Here is a 23,887-nt window from a genome sequence, read left to right on the forward strand (position 1 = left end):
GGGTATTTAATCTCTATATCTGAGGCTTTTGTCAGGATTAAGTTAGTTTATTGGAAAGTACCTCACAAATTACTTCCTTTCCTGTGTTAGTTCCCTGGCCTAGTTAAAATTCCCGTAACAGAAACATAGGTGTAATATTAGCTTGCTTTCTGTTATTATAGGTAGATAATTAAATACATCTTCTGCCACACCTTATATGTTAATTGGTTATTAGAGATGTATTAGGTAACTTAAGATCAACTTCCTTCTTTTGAGAGAACTGTATCTCAACATAAATCATGGGAAAATATTTTGATATGCTTTAGAATAACATATTGTGTTCCCGGCAATTTTTGAGACTAAAATATCAGAAACAACACAGTTCATACGAAGATTTATAACTTCCCCTTAATGCGGAATTTCTGGAAAAAATTAAATTACACTTTAAGCATGTGGAAATCTAAAGCAAGACGTGTTATGGTCCTAGGTGGGAGATGTGGTATGTCTTAGTAGACTGGGTTTTACACTGTTTGGGTTGCTGGCAGCTCTAGAGTTGTAACTAAGGTGACTTTATGTGTCATTTTGGGACTGATTTCTGCACAGTGAGTGATACAACACAGGTAGTTATCTACTTATAAACATGACTTTTCATGGAAATAATTTACATCTTCTAAAGGGTCGTTCTTAAGACCAGGCCTCCTCTTACGTTGACAGCTATAAAAGCGTAGCATCACATTACATTTCCTGAAGACATTTTTGCCAAATGGGAGTGTTAGTTGGTCCCATGAAACTCTAAATTTTGACATACTCTTGTCCTTATTAATGATACTGGTTCCACCATAAATATTTGTCCCCAAACACATGAGTTTTATTTATATTGAAAATATGTCGAGGCAAGTAGCCCTCCTTTTTAATATTCCCATACCTGAGAAACTGCCTTTGCATCTGTAGTGACAGCATTCATCACTATCACCTTGAGGGCTTGGCAGATTCAAATAGGCCATAAAGAGAAACGTAATTTGGGACTGTATACTAAAGTTTACATTAAATAAAATACATATATAAAAAATAAAAATATATATATAAAACAAAGTTTAGACAGCAGAAGTCTGGCCATACTAAACTTTTAAATTCTTTTAAAGTACTGCTTAAATATATTCTTTATACATTAGAATTGCATAACATTTATCCTAGGCACATACACCATTCTACTTAATACTCAATTTACAAATGGAATTCATGTGGGTGTTTGAGATAGTATTTTGGTTTTATAGTTTAAGTAAAATTTAATACCTTTACACAAGGGATGAACCAACCAGGAATGGATGTGGGGGGGGGGCAGGATCAAAGAATGGAGATAATGTAAAAATTTCTGGATTTTTACTCACAGTTTAATGTCAAATATAAGAACAGCGCGCAGATTCTTTTCCAATATATTCTAATCTCAACTGCTACTACTAAGAAAAACTCACGTCAACATGAATAGGCAAGAAAATAATAGTACAGCCAGAGTGACAGACGTTTCTTGCCAGAGTATGAATAATTCCAAATTTTTCATGCAGCTTTCAGTTCTACTGGGGTGTAAGGGCTTCTTCGGTTGCTGCTTTGTGCTTGCTATGTATTGTATACACAGTTGTCAGTTAAATGGATTAAATAAATGCTATTCTCCATACTCTGAAGGCTGAGTGAGAATAAAAAATAATCCAGTTTCAATGAAAAAAAAAAAAGTCTACTTAACTAGTCAAGAGACATGTCTACTGAGGAAGACCTTTTCCAAACTTGAGAAACAATTTGATAATGATAGCTACCATTTACTTTGAAATTTTATTGTGAATAAGTTTATTCATATAAGAACACTGTAAATTTTATTTTTCACAAATTCATTTTTGTCTCTGACATTTACTGGAAGTTAAAGTCATTTGAAATTAATTAAAAGTACTTGCTTTATAACTTCACATTTAACTGTCTTATAACAATGGCTTTTCACATTTATTTTCAGAATTAATTTTAATATCATAATTTGAATATTTACACTGCACAAATTCATTTTTAAAACATTAGAGTATTTTCTACTTAATTTATGCTTATCTTTTTATATTAAATACCTTCATTTAAAATCATATCCAAGTTTACTTTCATATTCTTTTAAAATAATTGTTTTCTTAATTCTGCAAATGAATTCTAGTAAAAGTAAATAAAATATATATAGCTCTAATAATCTTATTAGGAATAGTACAGAAGACATATCAAGTATTTTACAGTTTCCTCAATTCCCACAAACTTAGCTCTAGGAATTTCATTCTTTTTTCAGTTCCACTGGAAGACCATGATATGGACTGAGGACAATGCTAATAATAAGACTATCAACACATAAACTATAAAATTTAAGGGAACTGAAAAATAATCATAATTGATAAACTTTTTGGATACAACATTTACAATACTAGCTTTAAAAAGCTAAAAAAGTGGTTTTATTTCTCTCTCTTCTATTTCCTTAAAAACAGGTTCTGTTATAAACAAAATGGAAGGGGATCATCCAAAAAATATGCTTACTTGTCCCAGCATCATTAATTTGTTCAGGGAAAACACTTCACAACGCATCTCTGTGAAAGTCAGAATAATGGCTTACAAAGTTATTTACATCCTAATCCCTGGAACCTGTGAATATACATGGATATATACAACAAAGAGAAATTAAGGTTTGGAAGAAATTAAGGTTCTAATCAGATGACCTTAAGAAGGGATACTATCCAGGATTATCTCAGAATCTCAATGTAACCACAAGGGTCTCTAAAAGTGGAAGAAGGAGGCAGAAAGGGAGGTTGAGGTGAGAATCAATCTACTGTTGCTGGCTGGCTTTAAAGATAAAGAGGGCCATGAACCAAGATACTTGGGCAACCTCTAGACACTAGAAAGGACAAGAAGATGATTATCCCTTAGATCCTTTAGAAGGAATGCAACCTTGCCAACATCTTGATTAGCCCACTGAGGCACATTTCATACCTCTGAGCCACAGAGCAATAAGATAATATATTTCTGTTGTTTTAAGCCATTGAGTTCGTAGCAATTTATAATAACAACCATAAAAAAATAGTTTCTACGTCTGCATCTATCTTAATTTTGTAGTTAAACTGTCAAAATTTTACTTTTAACACATGCCCCCTAACATGTTGTTAGCAATATAGACAGCGTGCTTCAGAAAAACGCAAAAAAGGCAACGTAAAAAGAATGAGTAAATTAATACCCCAGTCCTCTTTTCTAAGAAAAAATATATATAATTTAATATATTTATAATAATAGTGACTGCAATAATTTACTATATGTTTGGAATTGGAGTTGTAATATACCAGTATAAATAACTGCCACAATGAAAAAATATTCCTGCTTAATTGACTTGACCTTTGTAAATCACACTAGCCCACTGTTCACTATTTTGAAATAAAAAATAAAAAATAAAAATCATGATTTTTCCAGGCTGAGAATTCATACTTCTGTGTCATTTGCTCCTCTACTATAGAGCAGTCACAGCACATGTGTCACTCTATGGAACATATTAATAAGGTTCTCAGGATCAATGCTACTGACTGCTTCCTTCCAGCAGCAGTTTAACGTTAGCAAAAAATATTGCCTCATTAAAGCACAGAAGAGAATAAAATAAAGCAAAATCAGCACAAATAAAATTCATTAATTATGTCTTAGCTATTGAACCTTTTATGTTAAAGAAGCTTAAAAATGACAGGTGCATATACTAGAAATGATGGAATACCTACTTATCGCTGGTTATGCTCCTTCCTGGATCACAGTTGGTTAGTTATCATTACTTAATGTTTGTAAAGTGCTCTGAAGTCAAAATCACTCCCTGGGTGCTGAGTAGGATCATCTGCCTGAACAAATCTAATGATGGAAAGCATATGTTATCGTTTTCCATACCTCTATGGAGGAAAGTGAATATTTACCATTAAAGAAAACGAAACAAAGAAAACACAAGAGAAAAAGAACTAGTTCAAAGTAAGTTGCAGGCCAATTTAGAAAGAAACAAAACTGTGCTCCCTCAATTCAGGCCAGAAATAGCAGGTCCTGCTGTGCTTGAACACAAGGAACTAGTACCTACCAATAGAGGCCATGGTTCTTTGAGCCAAAAGAAGATACTGGTGAATAGGACAGCAGTGGGTACTTTGGATTTCATATATGAAAACATTCCACAATTTGCACGTTATCATCAACCAAACAAGTGAACACTGGGAAATAAACTATATTAGTTAAGGCAAGACATGCATGACAACATATAGGTGCAGGGTACTACTCCTAAAAAAGTTCCCAAAACCTTCCCTGTAGGGTATGAATAAGAAGCCAGAGAATGGGAAGTGACAGTTCATATGCTGATCTGAAAAATTTGCAGTGACAGAAATGGTCTGGAAAGATTCAACTGATTCAATCTTTGCCTTAGTAAAATTCTTCATCAATGCAATATGCTATAGGTAACTTAGGTAAGCTAGAAATTCCAAAATCTAGTATTCGTTCTGAGACAAAGCAGTATTCTCTGCATTTTTCTCTAAACTAAAAATATATATTTAAAATTATCTATAACTATTGGGGCGCCTGGGTGGCACAGCGGTTAAGCGTCTGCCTTCGGCTCAGGGCGTGATCCCGGCATTATGGGATCGAGCCCCACATCAGGCTCCTCCGCTATGAGCCTGCTTCTTCCTCTCCCACTCCCCCTGCTTGTGTTCCCTCTCTCGTTGGCTGTCTCTATCTCTGTCAAATAAATAAATAAAATCTTTTAAAAAAATGATCTATAACTATGATTTTTTAACAGTTTTCAGACTTACTTTTTTATGAATTGGAGTGAATATGTAAGATTCTGTTAAATATGTATGTTTAGGTTTGATAAAGTAACATTTGCCTCCCAAGAAAACTGGAAAATGTGATAAAAATATCAAACATATATGTGAAATATCCTCCAAACAAATGGATATTGGTTTTGTTGTGGCAAGAGCACACAAAATGGGATGGGTATTTTAGACCACAGTAACAGCTGCTTCTTTAAACAGATAAATTACTATTATTTGATTTTCAACATACAGTCCTTCTTTCAGGGAACTTTAGGGAAATATGCTCACATATCACCTGTGTAAAATAGGAACAATTTATGTTCTTTCAACTGTGAACACCAATCACACACAGACATTTGCAAATTTACATGAGATGGAAAGCAATTTCAAGGCAATCAACTAAACCACAATAAAAATTACACATGCATCACAGCAATGGGAGAGGGATAAAGCTATGACTTGCCAAAAGAAAATCACTTTGTACATAACTCTGGCTGACCAAAACTGGTGTCCTGAACAACAAAGAGCTATCTCGAGGCAAATGACACTGTAGACTGATGTGCTAACTCAGGCTTCAATAGGCATGCATGTGTCCAGGATGCAGTGCTGCAAAGAATGGCTCTGACCCCGTGGAAATAGGTTACCTGGATGTTGCCTTATGCCATTTCTTAACTGCTAACTAGAAATAATTTGGCCTATTTTCAGCAGTTTATTTAAGAGTAACAGAAATTGTATTTATTTGCACACACACACACACACCCAATTTAAAAGATTTCCAGGGGCACCTGGGTGGCTCAGTTTGCTAAGCGTCGGCCTTCAGCCTAGGTCATGATCCTGGAGTCCCAGGATCGAGTCCTGCATCGGGCTCCCTGCTCAGCAGGGAGTCTGCTTCTCCCTCTGACCCTCTCCCTCTCTCAAATAAGTAAAATCTTAAAAAATCTTAAAAAAAATAAAAAATGAAAGATTTCCAAAATACCTATTGCTTTTGAAATCCAGCCAAGTGGTCATTCAGGTTTAAAATAAAATAAATGACCAATTCAAAAGAAGGAAAATAAAAGACTAAATATTTTTAATGGTCATGTTAACATTCAATCCAGATCCTTCAGTGTTAGAAGTACAATGTATTTTAAGTGTTTTATGATCAGGCTTTTGCTTTTTGCATTCAAAAGATTCTTTACTCATTGTTATGGCAGAAAATACAAATAAGGCAATTAGAGAAAAAATATATCTATAATCATGTATCCTAGGATTAAACACTTTAACAACTGTTCCCTAGAGTTTTTTTCCCTATTCTCTGTGTTGTGTGTGTGTGTGCCATATGTGTGTATAATTATTTCTCTGTACAAATTCATATCAAGAATAATTACATATCAAGTGCCATTTAAGAAAAAAGTAAACTTCAGCAAAACAAAGATTAAAAATTGTTAAGAAAGTTTCACCTAAAATTTTTACAGTGAAAACTAGGTAACACTCTATGAAATATATATTTACTTAAAAATACCCAATTTGATACAAATGTGAATTTTAGAAATGCTCTTACTCTTTCTTAAGAGTCCTTAATACCTAATACTCATACAGTTAATACTCCTCAGCAATAAGGTAGATCTATTTTTATTTTATTTTATTTTATAGATAAGGAAGCTAAAGAGCATAGGTTTTAAGTAATTTCTAGGGTTTGCATAGCTAGTAATTAACGTATTCAATATCTGAACCCATACAGTCCATTCCTAGAGTCTCTATCACAAACTCCCTATAGTATTTCTTCTTTTGTAACCCTAAAAACCATTTATGAGAAATCTTAGTCCTTACACATACGTACTTATAAAAAGGGCAACCATTAATGTGTCTTTTTAGAAACATAAGTGAAAGCATAAGGCCAAAGAACGACTGATGAAATCATGGGGTATAAGTGAGGATGCTAGATTTTTTCTACTGAAAGTTTAAAGTTGTACTGGAAATAAGAGCAAGTTCTATATAAGCTAGATAAGTGCTTCCCAACATTTTCATCCACTGATTCATTTTTCAACAAATATTTTATGAGTGTCTAAACTATGCCAGGCACTCTTCTAGAAACTTGGGGCATATCAAAGGACCAGATGAAAATCTGTGCCCTTATTTAGTTTCTGTATTAAGAGAGGAGAGAGTAAAGTAACAAATCTAGTATTTAAGGGCTTATAAGAGTGCAGAAAATAATAACAGCTGGTACACTGAGGTAAGAGGCTGGCACTGCTCATAACCTGGGTTCACAGGCATACCCAACACAAACACCTCAGGGACAATGGGATCAATGTGTCAGTATACCAGAGGGGAGACAAGACTGAAATGCATGAATACCACATTTTGAACTCCCAGGAAAACAAATTTTGTAAGTAAAGATTGTTTTAGAAAAAAAGTTGTTGCTTCTTCTCTATGAATAATTCAAATTGACTTAATTCAAATTAAAATTTCTCATCTAATGGGATAGGATTATTCTCCCCAAATTTTGCAGTAAAGATTGCTTAGGGCTAGTGCCTACACCAAAATAAATCCGTTTGTGGTGAGTTCAGAACACGGTGAGGTATGTTAAGTTGACCATTTCTGAAACACAGTTTGCCCATTTGACTTTTGAGTTTAACGGAAGATTTTAAAACAAATCAACCCAACAAACAATTAAAACAGTTATTTTCTCTTTTTATTTTATCCTGTTGCTAAATTCTAACATTTCTGGCAGTCCCAGGCTTAGCAAAACAATCTGTGAAAGCAACTTATAAGCACATAGCTAAAAAAACAACAAGGTATTCATAGTCACATTTATTCCATGTCAATTTTAAGCTTTAAGGTTCAAAATATTAATGTTTGCAATCATAAGTAGAATATTTTACTTACACTTATGAAATATGATAATTTAAGATATTAATTTATGTTTTCTCTATTCTCCCCCTGCTTCCTCAATTTATGCTAAAAGCAGGCTCTGTGCTCATCTGCAAAACAGAGAAGAGGGGGCAGGACCTAAAGTAGAACTCATCTTTATTTAAACAAATTTCTCATCTTCTGATAAAGCTTTTGTCCACTAATGGTCCCACATACTACAGGGTAAGAAGGGGGACTCCTCTGAGAAGAATGAAAAAGTAGGAAAGATTTTCTTGATACCAGAAAAAAGATCTATGGAATTGAGGAACAGGAATGACCCACGTCCAATGTCCTGAAAGTGGCCTAGGGAGTTGGTATAATCTAAAAAAAATCAATAAGGATCTCGAATCTGCCACATATTTTAGACTTAGATTGTTAATGGAATTCTGGACAACATTAAACATTTTCTCCTGACTGGCCTCGGTTTCCAGTGTTTCCCCTCCTATTTCATTTTAATACAGTGACCATTAATTAGTTAATTGATATTGTGAAAATTTTTTCATAGTTCTAATTTTACAGGGATCATCTCTAATCACTCACATTTCGAAGTGATAATAGCGGGACATTTATGTTGGTTTCAAGTTTGATTAGAACATATTTTGTTAGATTAAGGATGTGTCTTTCTACTTTTTCTTTGCTGTTAAAAATATTTGGGATGTACTTCTGGGGAATATGGCAAAGTATGAGGACCCTAAGTTCACCTTGTCCCAGAGATTTAACTAGATAATAACCACATCAGTATAAATAACCCAGAAAATAACACAAAGATTGGCAGAACAAACTCTCCACAGCTAAATGTAGACAAGAGGCCACATTGAAGAGGACAGGAAGGGTGGAGATGGGTCAGGAGCTAAACAGACCCTTGGGACTGTCCAACAAAGGGACACCACCACAGGAGCAGAGAGGGGAGAGAAACAGAGGCTCACACCAGGGAACCCACATGGGGAATTCAAATCCCTGTAACATTTGGCTTTGAAAAACAGAGGGGCCAAATTCTTTGAGTTCTTATAATCAACAGGGCTTAAAACTTAGAACTTTAAACATCAGCAGGCTCCTGGGAGAGCTGGGAGAGCAAGGGAAAACTGAGTCCTCACCCTTAAAGAGACAGCACAACATACAGCCCTGAGGAGATATAGCATAGAAGCAACAGTTTGAAAAACACCTAGGGTATATGGGAGGGAGATTTGTTTACTAATTTCAGAGCCTGTGCTGGAGGGGCAGAGATCTTTGCAAAATTTCCCTAGGAACAATTGAGCTGGCAGGCGCTATTTCTCTCCCCAACCCTCCCAGCATAAACACATGGACACCTGTGGGAGCCAACACAGTGCCACCACTTGCTACCCAGCTTGCTAACAGTGCACCCTGCCCCTGAATTCTCCTGTAGACACACCCCCTCCAACCAGTCCTTATCTCCAGGCCCCTTCCACAGGAGACCCAGACAAACCTTTCTAACACCATGGTGCCCTGCCCCCCGCCCCCACTTCAGCAGATCTGCACCCTCCAGTCCAGTCACCCTGGTCCCTGGGAGCCACAGGTCCCCTCCCACCAGCTTGGACCTTGCTGAGTGTACCCCACTTCTGTGTTCTCCTCCAGTCCGGTTCTACTGCCATCTCTGGCAAATGCCTGGCCCTAGACTGGTCCCCTAACAACACAAAAATCAAACCCTATCACAATAGATAGAGCTACTGCAGATGACTAGACTGAAGGCAAATGTGGCTCAGTGACAGCAGGAGGGCTCATGCAACACACATAGAGGCATCCCTGAAGTGCCAGGCTCTGGTGAAGAGGGGACATTACACTGTAGGGCATTACAAGCACTCTACTTCAGAAGGCCACTACTTTCAAAAGCAGGAGAAAAAGACGATTTTCCTAATGCATAGAAACTGACACAGAGAATTAGACAAAATGAGGACACAGAGGAATATGTCCCATATGAAAGAACAGGACAAAATCACAGCAAGAGATCTAAATGAAATGAGGATAAGTAATATATCTGATAGAGAATTTCAAGAGATGATCACAAAGATATTCACTGAACTTGAGAAAAGAGCAAAGGACGGACCTCAGTGAGATGCCTAACAAAGTGATAGAAAACATAAAAAAGAACCAATCAGAGATTTTATTGCAGCATTATTTACAACAGCCAAATTATGGAAGCAGCCCAACTGATAGATGAATGGATGGAGAAGATGTGGTATATATATATGCAATGGAATATTCCTCAGCCATAAAAAAGAATGAATTTTGGGGCACCTGAATGGCTCAATCGGTTAAGCGTCTGCCTTTGACTCAGGTCATGATCCCAGGGTCCTGGGATTGAGCCCCGCATTGGGCTCCTTGCTCAGCGGGGAGCCTGCTTCTCCCTCTCCCTCTGCCTGCTGCTCCCTCTACTTGAGCACGCTCACACAATTATTGTAAGTAATAAATAATTATAATTATAAATATCAAAAATATTTATAAATATTATAACAAAAATGATTATAGGTAAATAAATACAATCTTTAAAAAAAACAATGAAATTTTGCCATTTGCAACAACATGGATGGAGCTAAAGAGTATAATGCTAAGTGAAATACGTTAGAGAAAGACAAATACCCTATGATTTCACTCATATGTGGAATTCAAGAGACAAAACAAATGAACAAAGGAGAGAGAGAAGAACCAAAAAACACACTCCTAACTATAGAGAACAAGCGGATGGTTACCAGAGGGGAGGTGAGTAGGGAGCTGGGTGAAAAAAGTGAAGGGGATTAAGAGTACACTTATCTTGATGAGCACTGAGTAATATATGGAATTGCTGAATCACTATATTGTACACTTGAAACTAATATAACACTGTAGGTTAACTATAAAGGAATTAAATTTTTTAAAAATAAGAATACAAATAAAAATATTTGGAATAAATTTTGAGTTTTATCAACTTTTATGTATCTTTGAAATCACCACTTGTATTTTTCCTTCCTTTGATATATTGCCATGATGCATTAATTAAAGAATTATTTTACAATTCCATCATCAACCTACAAGTTATTTTGCTGGATATTATTTACTGAAATATTTAATATAAGAATCATTTACTTCTACTTATTATTATTACTATTATTATTATTCATTGTTCTAATACATTAGCCTGTATTTTTATTTATATTAACATATTGGTTTTATTTCTACAGCCACATGTGAAAATTTCTTGATAATTTAGATATATTTTTCAAATTAAAAACTAGTAATCAAATGATCATACTGTTCACTGGCATATTTCATGCTTTATTTTTCCCTTCAGTGGACTCAATGATGGTGCTATAGCTGGTTTCTACTGAAAGTGTTAAACTGAAGTTAGATTGAGAAATCTCGGGTTCACAAACATCAGAACGCCATCTTTACAAGTTACATTGAAGAAAGATGAGCAGGTACATCACTCTCTTCCCTAGTACTTGGCTGAGCGGCCAAGCAGTTTTTCATTCTACTTGTGAGCACAGTGTGAACACATCACATCCATGTATTACAAGAGAACTGTGTTAAAGCTTCTGTGTTATTCATGCCCATGCAGGCATAGATACCATTTTTTAATATTAGTGGGAAAATACCACTTTATACAGAACAAAATTCTGACTCTAAGTCTCAAATGATTATAAAACAATAAACCATGCAACGTGACTACCTCCAAAGACAGACTTCTGGAATAAAAATTGCCAATCTCAGAGACTAGCTCCAAGGAACATCAGCTAGCCAATCATCCACCTAGCATGCAGTGGACATCATTTCAACCTACAGTGGGTATCAAATGCTTTGATACAATCTGTTTCAGAAGATAATTGGATACACAATTTCCTAAACAGACTATATACAAGGCAGTAAAACTAAACATGTTTTTCCACTAACATACTTTTGCTATTTTTGTCAGTTTGTTATAATTTTGTTCACTCACAATGCTATTATTTCCCAAGAGTGCCACTGGACCTTGAGTTGTTTTCTAAACAAGTCAAATTATCTGAATCACGACTGACTGAACTTCACTTATAAAGAAGATGCACTGCACTTAAGAAATATATTACACTTTTCATGTACCCAAGCACAAATAAGCTTTACTATTTCCACTGTTTCTCATTTATTCTTCCAGTCACCATCTATTATTAGCAGTAGCATATTTAGAAAATGAATATTTATATATATAGAAATTATATATCTATTTATAAATATATATGTGGGGGTTGTTTAATTCAGTTCTTTACTCAGTAAATAGTCATTAAGTTCATTATCTTTGTTCATTCAATCAACATTCTCAAGCAACTACCTTGTATCCAACACTATTCTAGGTGCTGGAGATACAAGAGTAAACAAAACAAATTCCCTGCCCTTATGTTCCTTAAATTCTCGTGTGGAAAGAAAGAAAACAAACAACTATATTTAATGTTCTGAGAACTACTTAAGAATAAAGTGACGAGGAGATAATGAGTGAAGGACTTTTTTGGTGATGGTGGAATTATTATTATTTTTCAAACAGATTCATCACAAACTCTCTATTGAGGTTATATTGAAGTTAGCACCCAAACAAAGCAAAGGAGTGATCAATACAAGTGTATTATGTTTAGAGAGCAAGTATGCATAGGCTGGGTATGCAAGAAGAATAGAGAGAGTCCAGTAATTTCACCAAATTGAAGTCAACCAGGTGGCTGTAGCAGGGTGACGGCAGGAATTAGTCAAAGGAAGATATACCATGCTCTGTAGAACTTGTTTTTTATAGAATTTCGAATTTAATTCAACATAAATTGAATTTTAAACACAGGTGTTTCAAAAGACCACTCAGATAGTTTTGTGGAGAGTAATGATAGTAAATGCAGTGTGGGCACTATTTGAAGTGCAAGGTACACTGAATACAGTATTGAACTTGATAGACAAAGACCCTCCTCTCAGGAAGTTTACATCCGGGGGGGGGGGCTAAAACATGAAAGTGCAAATAAATACATATAAAGGATATTAAGTAGTGATAGTTCCCAAATAAAAATGAAACAGATTAGTATGGTAAGAGTGAAGATAGAGGGTACTACTTCTTGTATGCAAAATCAAAGATCTAATATAGAATTACATTTAATCTGAGACCAGAATGACCAGAAGAAGATAGTCATGGACAGACCATAAGGAGAGAGTTCTGGAAAGAGGAACAGCATGTGGAATTGCACTTATGTAAGAACAGAAGGAAGGTCAGTGTTTTTAGAAGAGAGGGAAGCAAAGGGAAACCAGTATTAAGTGAACCAGCATAACAGAGGCAAGATGATGTGAGACCTTATAAGCCATACTGAAGAGTTTAGATTTAACTCTAAGGAAGCTGAGAAGCCACGGGAGACTTTAATAATAAGGAAATAACATAATCTGACTTTACATAGTTGGAAGATGGGCTGCTATTTGGAAAATCAATTTTGGTGGAAAGTACTGTCAAGAAGAGAGGCAAGGATGTAGAAAGTTATTTCATTACTCTAGAAGGAGCATTTGATGGTTTAGATTATATGTTAGCTGAGAAGATAAATATATGTGAATGAATTTGAGAGATATTTTGGCAGTACAAATGAGTGGACTATATTGATTATAGCTATAATTGGGGGGTGATGAGGTTAGAGGCTTCAAGAATGTCTCCTAGGTATTTGGTTTTAGTAAATGTGTAAACAGGGAAACCTACTAATTAAGATGTGGAAGACACAGCTTTAGTAATTGTGGGAAAGATATTAAGGAAGCATTATTTCTCCTTTGGGTATGGCAAATTAGAAATATAAACTAGACATCCAAATAATTATATCAAGTAGTCAAGTAGGCAGCTCTCCTAATCTGATTTAGTCTAAAGGAACATTCAGGTCCACTTCAGCAAAATACTTTCATTTTATTGCCCATAAAAAAAAAAAAAAAAAAATTCTAGATTGACTTTATCATAATCCCTAGTTTCTACCTATTTTCCTACTTTCAGAATATAATCTAGAATATTTCAGTGGTGACATCTGAGACCACAACTGGAGACTAAGGGATTGATTACTGACAATGATTCAGGTATCAATGTGGCTTGTTTGACTAGAGTGGGTTCTGCTATCATATTCAAATCCCTAGTTAAAACTTCAAGACATTGGTCTGTTCCAAAGAAATCACTTTCCAGTGACCTCTCTCTGCCAGAAGTTTTAAGAAATTCTTCACTAAGAAGAAAGCAAAGTTTACCTTCTCAGTTGTGAGGACATATTTTTTGAAGCTTTGAATATTTAACTCATATTTCTTCCAAAGTAGAAAAATACCCAATGTATTAAAAACTGAAAAAAGAAAAAAAAGTCTTACCCTTTAAAGCAGCCTAGAATTTGTGATGGAAGCCACAAATGTCAAAGAGTATCTACAATAGCAAATATTATTTGTTATGTAAATAGAAGCACCGATACGGGAACATTCACTCTGTTCAGGCAATAAAAGACAAAGCATCTGAGATATATCTGGAAGTTACAATAGGAATTTCTAAGAAGGTAGAAGAGAAATGGTAAGCTGAGTTGCAGAAACAAAGTATAAGCAAGAGCAAATGAAGATGAAAATAAACTGGTTTTTATATTATAGCTAGTTATTATTTGAAAAGTACATACAATGCCTGAAAGAGTGACTGAAGATAAGATTGGAACATTCGGCAGGCTAGACTGTGAATGATGTTGGGGTTTCATACAAATAGTCTGGATAGTAGATAATATAAATGATATTAGAGTAACATGATAGTATTTGGGTTTTAGAAAAATCTTGTAACTTCATTTACAATGCAGTAAAAAGAGGAAAGGTCATGATTTCAAGAAGAGGTAAATGAAATGTCTCAATACAGTAACAGTATGTGCTATGCTCTGAATATCTGTCCCCCCCCCCCCCCCCCGGCCCCCGCCAAATTCATATTTTGAAATCCTAACACTCAAGATGATGGTACTAGGGAGGGGGCCTTTAAAAGTCATGAGGGCAGCAGACTCCTAAGTGGGATTAGTTCCATTATAAAAGAGACCTCAGAAAGATCCCTAGGCCCCTTCCACCATGTGAGGATATAGGGAGAAGATGCTGCAAAAAGCAGGCTTTTAAAGACACCACATCTGCCCGCATTCTGATTTTAGGAATTCCAGCTTCCTGAACTATGATAAATAAATTTCTGTTGTTTATAACCCACACAGTCTATGGCATTTTGTTATGGCAGCCCAAACAGACTAAGACAGTGAGACTGAAGAAAACAAGATAGAATTGTTCGAAAGTCCACAAACCTACAATAACCACATCCTAGGCACTATGAAGAAGAAGTTGGAAAGTTAAGTGCCAAACATGATGCTGAGGTTCTTCACGTGTGTGACTGAGTGAATAGTGGTATCTCTTAACGAAGAAGAGAGTCAATTCCATGAGTGGTATTACAGGAAGAGTTCTTTATTTGCAAATCCAATGGAGATGGCAAATGGGAATACAACTGGTTGATCAAGAAAGAAATCAAAGCTAATGTCAGAGAACTGAGAGTCATTAGCAAATTCAAGAAAGTGGCGATTGCTGAACCCAAAGTAATGAGTATATTAAATTGAGAAGAGATTCAAGCATAAAACTCTGGGGAGCCTGGACTTACACAGAAGAGGCAGAGGCAGCCAGAGTAAATGAAAGAGAAGGACCCCTCAGAGACATCATGGAAAAAAGAAAATAAAGTAGCTAAGGGGCAAGAGGGTTGGGGGGGTAGCAGGGGTGGAGGCAGTTAGAACAGACTATAAACTAAAGTTATTGTACGTAAATGTGTATTTACTAGATTTTCCTTTTCTTACTTTAAACATTTTTATCTGAGAATTTTCAGCTATCCTCTGTTCTTGCTATTGCTATAATTCCATGTCTTTCTCAAAATCGTGAAAAAAATTAATTCATTTTCTATTCTTATTTGCATTTAAGATAAAATTAGTTATAAAATCAATGAAAATGCATAAAGGAAAAAAATAAGACTCAAAGTCAATAAAAACTCCTATAATTCATTTTTTTTTCTGAAATTGAGAATATATATATATACCAAAGGCTGTTTTTCATAATTTTTATGTCCAAATGACAATTTAATCTTCTCTAGGGGCTCTACATATAAGAGAAGCATTATGTGTGGGGTAACTCAATCATTTTCAAGTATTTATCAGTCATGTATTTTTAATTATAATAGTGAATATGTGACCTAACTCTTGAAGAAATTCTCAATTAGGTGGGAATCACATCATTGGCAGAAGTGATCTATTACTATGAGAGGTACAAATAAAGATCTGTAGTTTTCTTTAAAAAAAATAGATTACTCTGGGCTACAGGAAAGCATATCTTATGTAACATTTAATTTTTTTTAAGATTTTTTATTTTATTTATTTGACAGAGACAGCCAGCGAGAGAGGGAACACAAGCAGGGGGAGTGGGAGAGGAAGAAGCAGGCTCCCAGTGGAGCAGGGAGCCCGATGCGGGGCTCGATCCCAGGACCCTGGGATCACGCCCTGAGCCGAAAGCAGATGCTTAATGACTAAGCCACCCAGGCGCCCCTAATTTTAAAGGCATCAAATTATGGTGTTAGTATGTTGAAATAAAGTGAGTGAGTGAAATAAAGTGTTGTGCTGGTTAGATTTGTAACTTTTACAATAACTGATTCATGCTGATCCTGGGGCATCTGAGTAATTAGTAAATCATTCAGCAATGACAGACAAAAAAAAAAAAAGAGAGAGAGAGAGAGAGATTCTGTAACTGTGAATTTCTGTACCCTCACATAGTATCAGATAAATTATTTATAATATCCCTGAAAAGTAGGACTTAAAAGTAAAACATGAGCCCAAACAGGTTGGAAATATTTACAAACAAGGTAATGATCTAGAATGAAGTTTTGTTATTTCAATGCCTTACTATAGGACATTAAGGCTTCTGAAATAACACCTTGGCTTTTATTTCTTTGGGCACTTTCTGTAACAAAGATTGCTTTTTAATCTGTAAAAGGGAAATAATGTTGATATTTTCACAAGCTGTTTGTGAGAAATAAATCAGATAGTAAAATGAAGGGTTTCATAAACAGCACAGCACAAGCATGCATAGGGAAGTTTGGGTTTTTTTTTCTTAGTTGTGTTTACTTGATTCTCAGGAAACTGAGCTAACCATACTTCTCAAAATATCCCAAATTTTTCACTATATTTAAAAAAAAATAGAGTATGTGAAAATGAAAAGATAATTATACTTGCTCTATCACTTAGGTTTTGCTCACACCATCCTTCTCCCCCTCCTAACCCTTGCCCCATCCCCCTACCCCGCCCCAGTACCACCACCAATGACTACTGCTTTTCCAGTGCTGGAGAGAGGTATAGAGAGGATAGGAAAAGTCTCATTGAGTTTTATATCTCTGAGCTATCAGTTTGAAATCCTGGACCAATTAAATGCTGTATGCATTCATCTAAAAATGTTTATTTACTTAATTTCCATTGCACGTCTCGCACTATTATTGCATTAGGGATACAATGGTCATTGCATAGAAAGTTTCTACCCTACCTGATGAAGTGTATATACTTGTGCTGATTACACAGAATCAAACAAAACCAAATTAAACTAAACAAAGCAACCATACAAAACAAAACAACAAAAAACACTAACATATACTTTCAGGCAGAGGTAAGTGCAAGGAAGTAAAAGAAAATCAACTATGATATTGGAGGGTGACTGGAGGGAGCATTACAATTACTGTGGTCACCTCTCTGGGGAGGTAGCATTTGAGAAGAGATCTGAATAAAATTGAAGGAAGTAGCCATGAGAAGATGTAGGGAACGTGTGCCCAGACAGGGGAAATGGCATATACAAAACTCCTCAGGCAGGACAGAGATTGTTTGATTTAAGGAAAAGCAAAAAAAAAAAAAAAAAAAAAAAAAAAAAAAAAAAAGGTCTATATTTTTCAAGCACAAGCAGCTAAGAGGAATAGTAAGAGAAGGGATAAGAGCACTGGAAAGAGCTCAAAGCATGTGCACCCGTTGCAGACCTTAACATGGACTTGGACTGGGATTCAAGGGGGGAGGAAATACTAAATGAATGGAGGAAGACATGAAAGAAATGACAGCTGAAAAGGCAAACATAGTTAGATATGCTATCAAAAAATAAACGTCTTAAACATGAGAGACAGAGAACATAAATACAGGCATCAGATTGATTCTTAAGTTGTTTAAGTCCTTTAGAATTGACGAATCACATTTGCATGCTTAATCTCCTGCTGTGTCTCATGACAGTTTCACAGACATAATGTTTTAGTCTGGATCTTTGTGGAACAGACTATTTGTTTGGTGTGATTACATGTGAATTTTCCTGTTGGAATCCTATTTGTCTCTTCTCCTTTAGGGGTTTTAAATAATGAGAGCATTGGGGAAAGGCTGCATAGTGGTTAAATTATCTCCCCACTTACGGAAGTAGACACAGTATCTGGCATAATTGATTCTGTTTAATGATCCCATTTAATAATTTCATTAAAAATAAAATCTAGAGGATCATTTTCAATATTATAAAATAAAGAGAAGTTGCAGTTACTCAGCACACTGGGGAACAGTCTCCCATTATGAAATCAACTAGCATGATCTCAAATGTGGGAACACTGGAAAGACAAGGCAGCTTTGTAAGTGTATGGCAAAGAGAAAATAAGTACCAGTGTGGGATAGAGGAAAAACACATAAAAGGCAACATGAATAAAAAGGTAATAGTGGATAAAAATTTAAATGTAACTCTGACAGTTGCAAAAATGGAAAATCACTTGTAGCATGAAGAGTATATAGATTTTGTAAGGTAATTTTCTAACGTATTTCAACAGATTTTGAATTTATCAGGGGAAAGTTTTAGGTATAAGTTTTTAAAATAAATATTTTGCACTCTGGATTACAGTGGGATCTCCCTAAGAAGCCCTCGATGTTGTCTCTTCTCATATTCTAATTTACTTATAAAGACAGACAAACACACACACACACAGACACACACACACACATAAATGAAAAAGCACACAAGATCACTGAAAACTGAAGGGTAACTATTCCAGTCAGTGTTCAGTTAGAAATATAGAAACTGCATTACGTAATTCTAAATGAAATTAAAATGGGAAATTGTTTGCACAGGTATCAGAGGGATCAAAGAACAAAAACAGAACCTTGAGGTAACCAAAATTAATAACTTCAAGTGTAGCTACTCCTTCTAAGGACAGAGGGACTCAAGGAAGAGGTGAGGTTTACCAGAACTTTACAGCATAGAGAGGTCTCACAGAGTGAATAGTCAGATCTCCTTGGAGAAGACTGATATAGTTGCTGGTTGTAACTGTGAGGACCCCTCCTATCTTCAGATTCTAAAAAGAAGCCCTTTGGTAAAGGAATCTAAAAATGCAGTTTGTAGAGGAAAAGGAAATAAATAGTAAAAGAAGCTGGCTTTATATCTGAGAAGTAACAGGCAAAAAACTGGCAAACAACCTTTTGGCATAATCAAAGAGAAATTTTTTTTTAAGATTTTATTATTTATTTATTTATTTATCTATTTATTTATTTATTTATTTGAGAGAAGAGAAAGAGCACCAGCACAAGCTGGGGGAAGAGCAGAGGGAAAGGGAGAAGCAGGCTCCCCACCGAGCAGGGAGCCTGATATGGGGCTCGATCCCAAGACTCCAGGATCATGACCTGAGCTGAAGGCAGATGCTTAACTGAGTGAGCCACCCAGGTTCCCCTCTAAGAGAAATTTTTTAATGAAACAAGATTGTTAGAAACCTTCAGTTTTACTTAAAAAATAAAAACAACCAAATACTGTTTACATCCTATTTGTCCCATTACTCCAAATTACAAGACATTTACAGGCAGCCAAGGCACTGACTTTATAACTCTTATTTCACCAAAACATTACTGAATTTAACCATATATTAGATAGAGAGACTATTAGGAATCAGAGGGACAGGAAAACAGAGTATGGCTTGCTATTAAAATTGTGTCCTGATGAACACAGATAGGCATGAGTGTCTGCAGGAAAAGTAGAGACAAGAATAGCCCCAGTAGCAACTTAAACTCAGGGCTGTGATGTTTTTTGTGTATTTCGAGGCATGAAACCACAGACTCTAGAAGGAGACAGATCCTACAGTATAGCACAACTACACTGGTTCTTGGCTTTCCAGCAAACTACACACGGAACACTGAGTATTAATTCATTCTCTAGTCTTTATGAGCATAGGCTCAATTATCACTCATTGGCAATTCAGAGTAGGTTAAAATGTCATCCATATGTGTAGTCTTTTGACTCAGGTTGGGGCATAATGGATGCTGATGCCTAATTATAAGTGAGTAGTAAGTCAAACACCAATGTGTTTATGGAAAACACCACTGTGCTTATTACAAAGCAAAGAAAAGGTAACCTAGTCATGGAAGACCCACAGATAGAAAACTATCTATACTTGGGGCACCTGGATGGCTCTGTTGGTTAGGCGTCTGCCTTTGGCTCAGGTCATGATCCCAGGGTTCTGGGATCAAGCCCCACATCAGGATCCCTGCTCAGTGGGGAGTTTGCTTCTCCCTCTCCCCCTCCATCTGTGTGCTCACTCTTTTTTTCTCTCTCTTAAATAAATAAATCTTAAAAAAAAAAAAAAAAAGGAAACTATCTATACCAGATGAAGAATTTAAAAATCACCTATTATTTGGGATAAAACGAAAAGGCATAAAGAGAGAAAGGCTGGAGACAAAGTTACATTATGATGCCATCAAATGTAGATGGAAATTGTATCAGGTATGTGGATAATTTTAATAGTATACAAAAATTCAGGTTAAATGATGTGCGATAAATAATAACTGGGGTGGGAGGAGAATATAGTAATCCAAGACAAAGAAAACAGGTGTTTTCCATGAAGAAATAAGAATCGAAGGGGAGGGGCGCCTGGGTGGCTCAGTCGTTGAGCGTCTGCCTTTGGCTCAGGGCGTGATCCCGGAGTCCTGGGATCGAGCCCCGCATCGGACTCCTCTGCTGGGAGCCTGCTTCTCCCTCTCCCATTCCCCCTGCTTGTGTTCCCTCTCTCGCTGGCTGTCTCTCTCTGTCAAATAAATAAATAAAATCTTAAAAAAAAAAAAAAAGAATCGAAGGGGAAGAAATAATTGAATAACTGTTTTTTAAAGAAGAAAATAGAGGGTGTCTAAAATCTATATGACTCAACCCAAAATTTTAATTCCAGCTAAAGAAATATTAGCTTTGGCTTACAGCTTTGTATTCTATGAACTTTCTCATATGGTAGTCTCATATGGTAGCTATTTACATTTAAATTTTATTTAACTATAATTAAATAAAGTTAAAAATCCACTTTCTCAATCTTTTGATTTCAAGTAATCAAAAACTACATGTGGCTAGGAGATACTGAATTGTACCATGCAGATATAGAGCACTTGACCATTGCAGAAAGTTCTGTTGGCCAGTGCTGTTCTAGAAAATCACTCTGAGGAAATAAGAGGTGGTCGGAAAGATTTACGCAAAAGGAATGTTATCTTAACAACACACAAGGAAGAAATTTTTTAAAAATCCAATCATATTATATAGCTTAAGTGAATTATAACCATAAAAATTATGAACCATTTTAAACTATTATTTGGAAAGAAATTCCATTAGAAAACATTCCCACAACGTGTGAAAAAAATGTATAATTAACTATTTGCGATGCTCTTAATTTGGGAAGATAAAAATGGGCTTACATGTATTTTTGAAATAGTATTAATATATAATATCAATACTAGTTATCTCTAAGTGGTAGGATTGTCCAGTATTTCTTTTCCTTAAAAAAAAAAAATTCTTATTTGTCCTGCTATAAAAGCGTTATTTATAGCCAGTCATGTTATTTTATAGTTAGATATAAATTCCTTTAAAACAAGATGGACATATATATATGTCTATAATGCAAGTTAAGTGAACTAGAAATTGTCAAATTATTTAAAACAGTACTTTGAAAGTGATAGTGTATTGTCTATGGAAGAGTGAACTGTCTCCCCATATGCACGCTTGCCGCTCTGCAGAAGGCTTACAACTCGTTCAACCACAGTGAACGTCAGGACACTTTTCTAAGTATTTGCATTGAAATTTTGAGAAAAACATCCCCTTGCTTTTAAAATAATTTGAATTCAAGTCTCTACAACTAGCATTCCTTTGTCAGTGCAGTAACCTAAGATAGATTTACATGTAAAATATTATAATTTTTCATATATATTTGGAAAATACGTAATAAAATGCTCAGAGTTCTTATATCAGGAATAAAAGGCAAAGATGAAATATTTATATTCATCTTTTAGTTTATGTTTATATATTTATGTTCCAGATTTATAGGGTAATTTGTCTGTGAGGTTTGCCTTAAATGAGTAAAACAAATTTATAGAATATGTGTATCTCTACACATGTCTATATGCCAAAAGTTCATAGTACATGAATATCCATATCATATACATATAATTTCTTAGTACCACAATAAACAGCATATCACAAAATATTAATTTGTATAAATGTATAAAATGTTGCAAAAAGAATTATAAATTGTATTATCACAATATAAAATTAATATAAACAAATATACTACATAGACCAAAGAAGGTCAAAACATAAATAACACTTGTGTAAATTATAAAACAAAGTACTACTTTGTCATAGTGGTAAAGGCATTTTTTCCTATTAGAACATTTTGAGTGAAAATAATATAGAATGTCTAAAGTGGAAGAAGTACATGGTCTGGATAAGCTTTATAAAATTCTATATAAATACCACATAAACAAGAACTTTAAAATTGTTACATGATTAGTATTCAACAGTCCCTGGTATAATGCAAAAACATATTTTCTTAAACTGTAATACTTTATTATGGCTCTTAAATATTCTCTAAACCTAACATGCACATTAAATATCAAAATGTTTTTGAAAATGTATTTTCAGTGACTTATTTCTATAGCCTATGTTATGGCAAGTAAAGATCACAATCATTTTCTAATTCATCTAACATGCAATACATCTATCACCAAGTTAGTGAAATCTTTATTTGCATAAAAGCTACATTTAAAACTAATGAATCATCAAACTTTACATCAGAAACCAGGGATGTACTGTATGGTGACTAACATAATATAATAATAAAACATTAAAATAAAAAAAAACAATAGCTGGAATTAAGACTTCAGTAAATGTCAGCTAAAAATACAAAAAAATAAAAATAAATAAAGGATAGCTTAACCAAAAAAAAATATTTTAGGAATCTGAGTGATGGAATGAATAGAAATAAAGATACGTAATTAATATTCTAAAAAAAAAGCTACATTTAAATGTGAATTGCTGAATCATACTAATTATATAATCAACCAATCAATCTAGAAGGTATTGAACAAATGGCCCTCATCAATGCTGCCTAATACTATGATCCATTAAACAGGACCACATGAGCAAGGCAATCAAAATATTTTAATCTGGCATCTAATTAGGATAAACAGAGAAATATCAAATGATCCAGGGTCCATCTTTAGCGATGTACTGTGCTCCTGGGAAGTAAATTAATCTTATGGGATTGTCATCTAGAATCTGAATTAAATGTATTATTTTCAGCAGATCACATAATTTCTTGATTGTTTTTACATATATAAATTTAAAACTATCAATTTTAAACAATCTCCAAATCTAATATCTATGGTCATTTCATTCTATGAATATAGAGGTATCACAGATGGCAATACCTCTTTCAAAAAAAAGGGATGAATTCTAAAATGCTGGGAGTTGTATCATCACTTATAATAATGTATCAAACATTTAAATATGAAATTATTTTTTTTACATTTTATAAAAATTGTCTAGTATAATGAGAATATATATGATTAATTTATATATTTAAAAATTATAAATTATTATATTATTAAGGAGATTATTTTTAAAATATCAATAGATATTTACCACATCCTCTTCTACTTGTTTCATTTTTAGTGGTGATCAAACCAGACCTGAAGCCAAGTGAAGTAATGGATAGTAGCATTAACAGAGGAAGAAAGCTCCTTCAGTTAGGATAATCATTGAAGGCATTTCTGAGAAGGTGATAGTTCAACTGACAACTGAGCAAGAAAAGCCATGGAAACAGTCACGTGAAAAACCTTGTAGGCCAGAAATAAAGGAATACAAACAATCTTCAAGACCAAGGGTGTGAAGGGCAGCCAGACAAA

General features: G+C 34.8%; 1 protein-coding gene across 1 annotated transcript in view; it reads right to left on the reverse strand.

Moving 5' to 3' along the window:
* EYS (eyes shut homolog) overlaps positions 1 to 23,887 on the reverse strand; it is a 1,466,842-nt gene that overhangs the window by 1,242,297 nt on the left and 200,658 nt on the right.

Source organism: Ursus maritimus, unplaced genomic scaffold (assembly GCF_017311325.1).
Source record: "Ursus maritimus isolate PB19 unplaced genomic scaffold, ASM1731132v1 scaffold_29, whole genome shotgun sequence".
Classification (NCBI taxonomy): domain Eukaryota; kingdom Metazoa; phylum Chordata; class Mammalia; order Carnivora; family Ursidae; genus Ursus; species Ursus maritimus.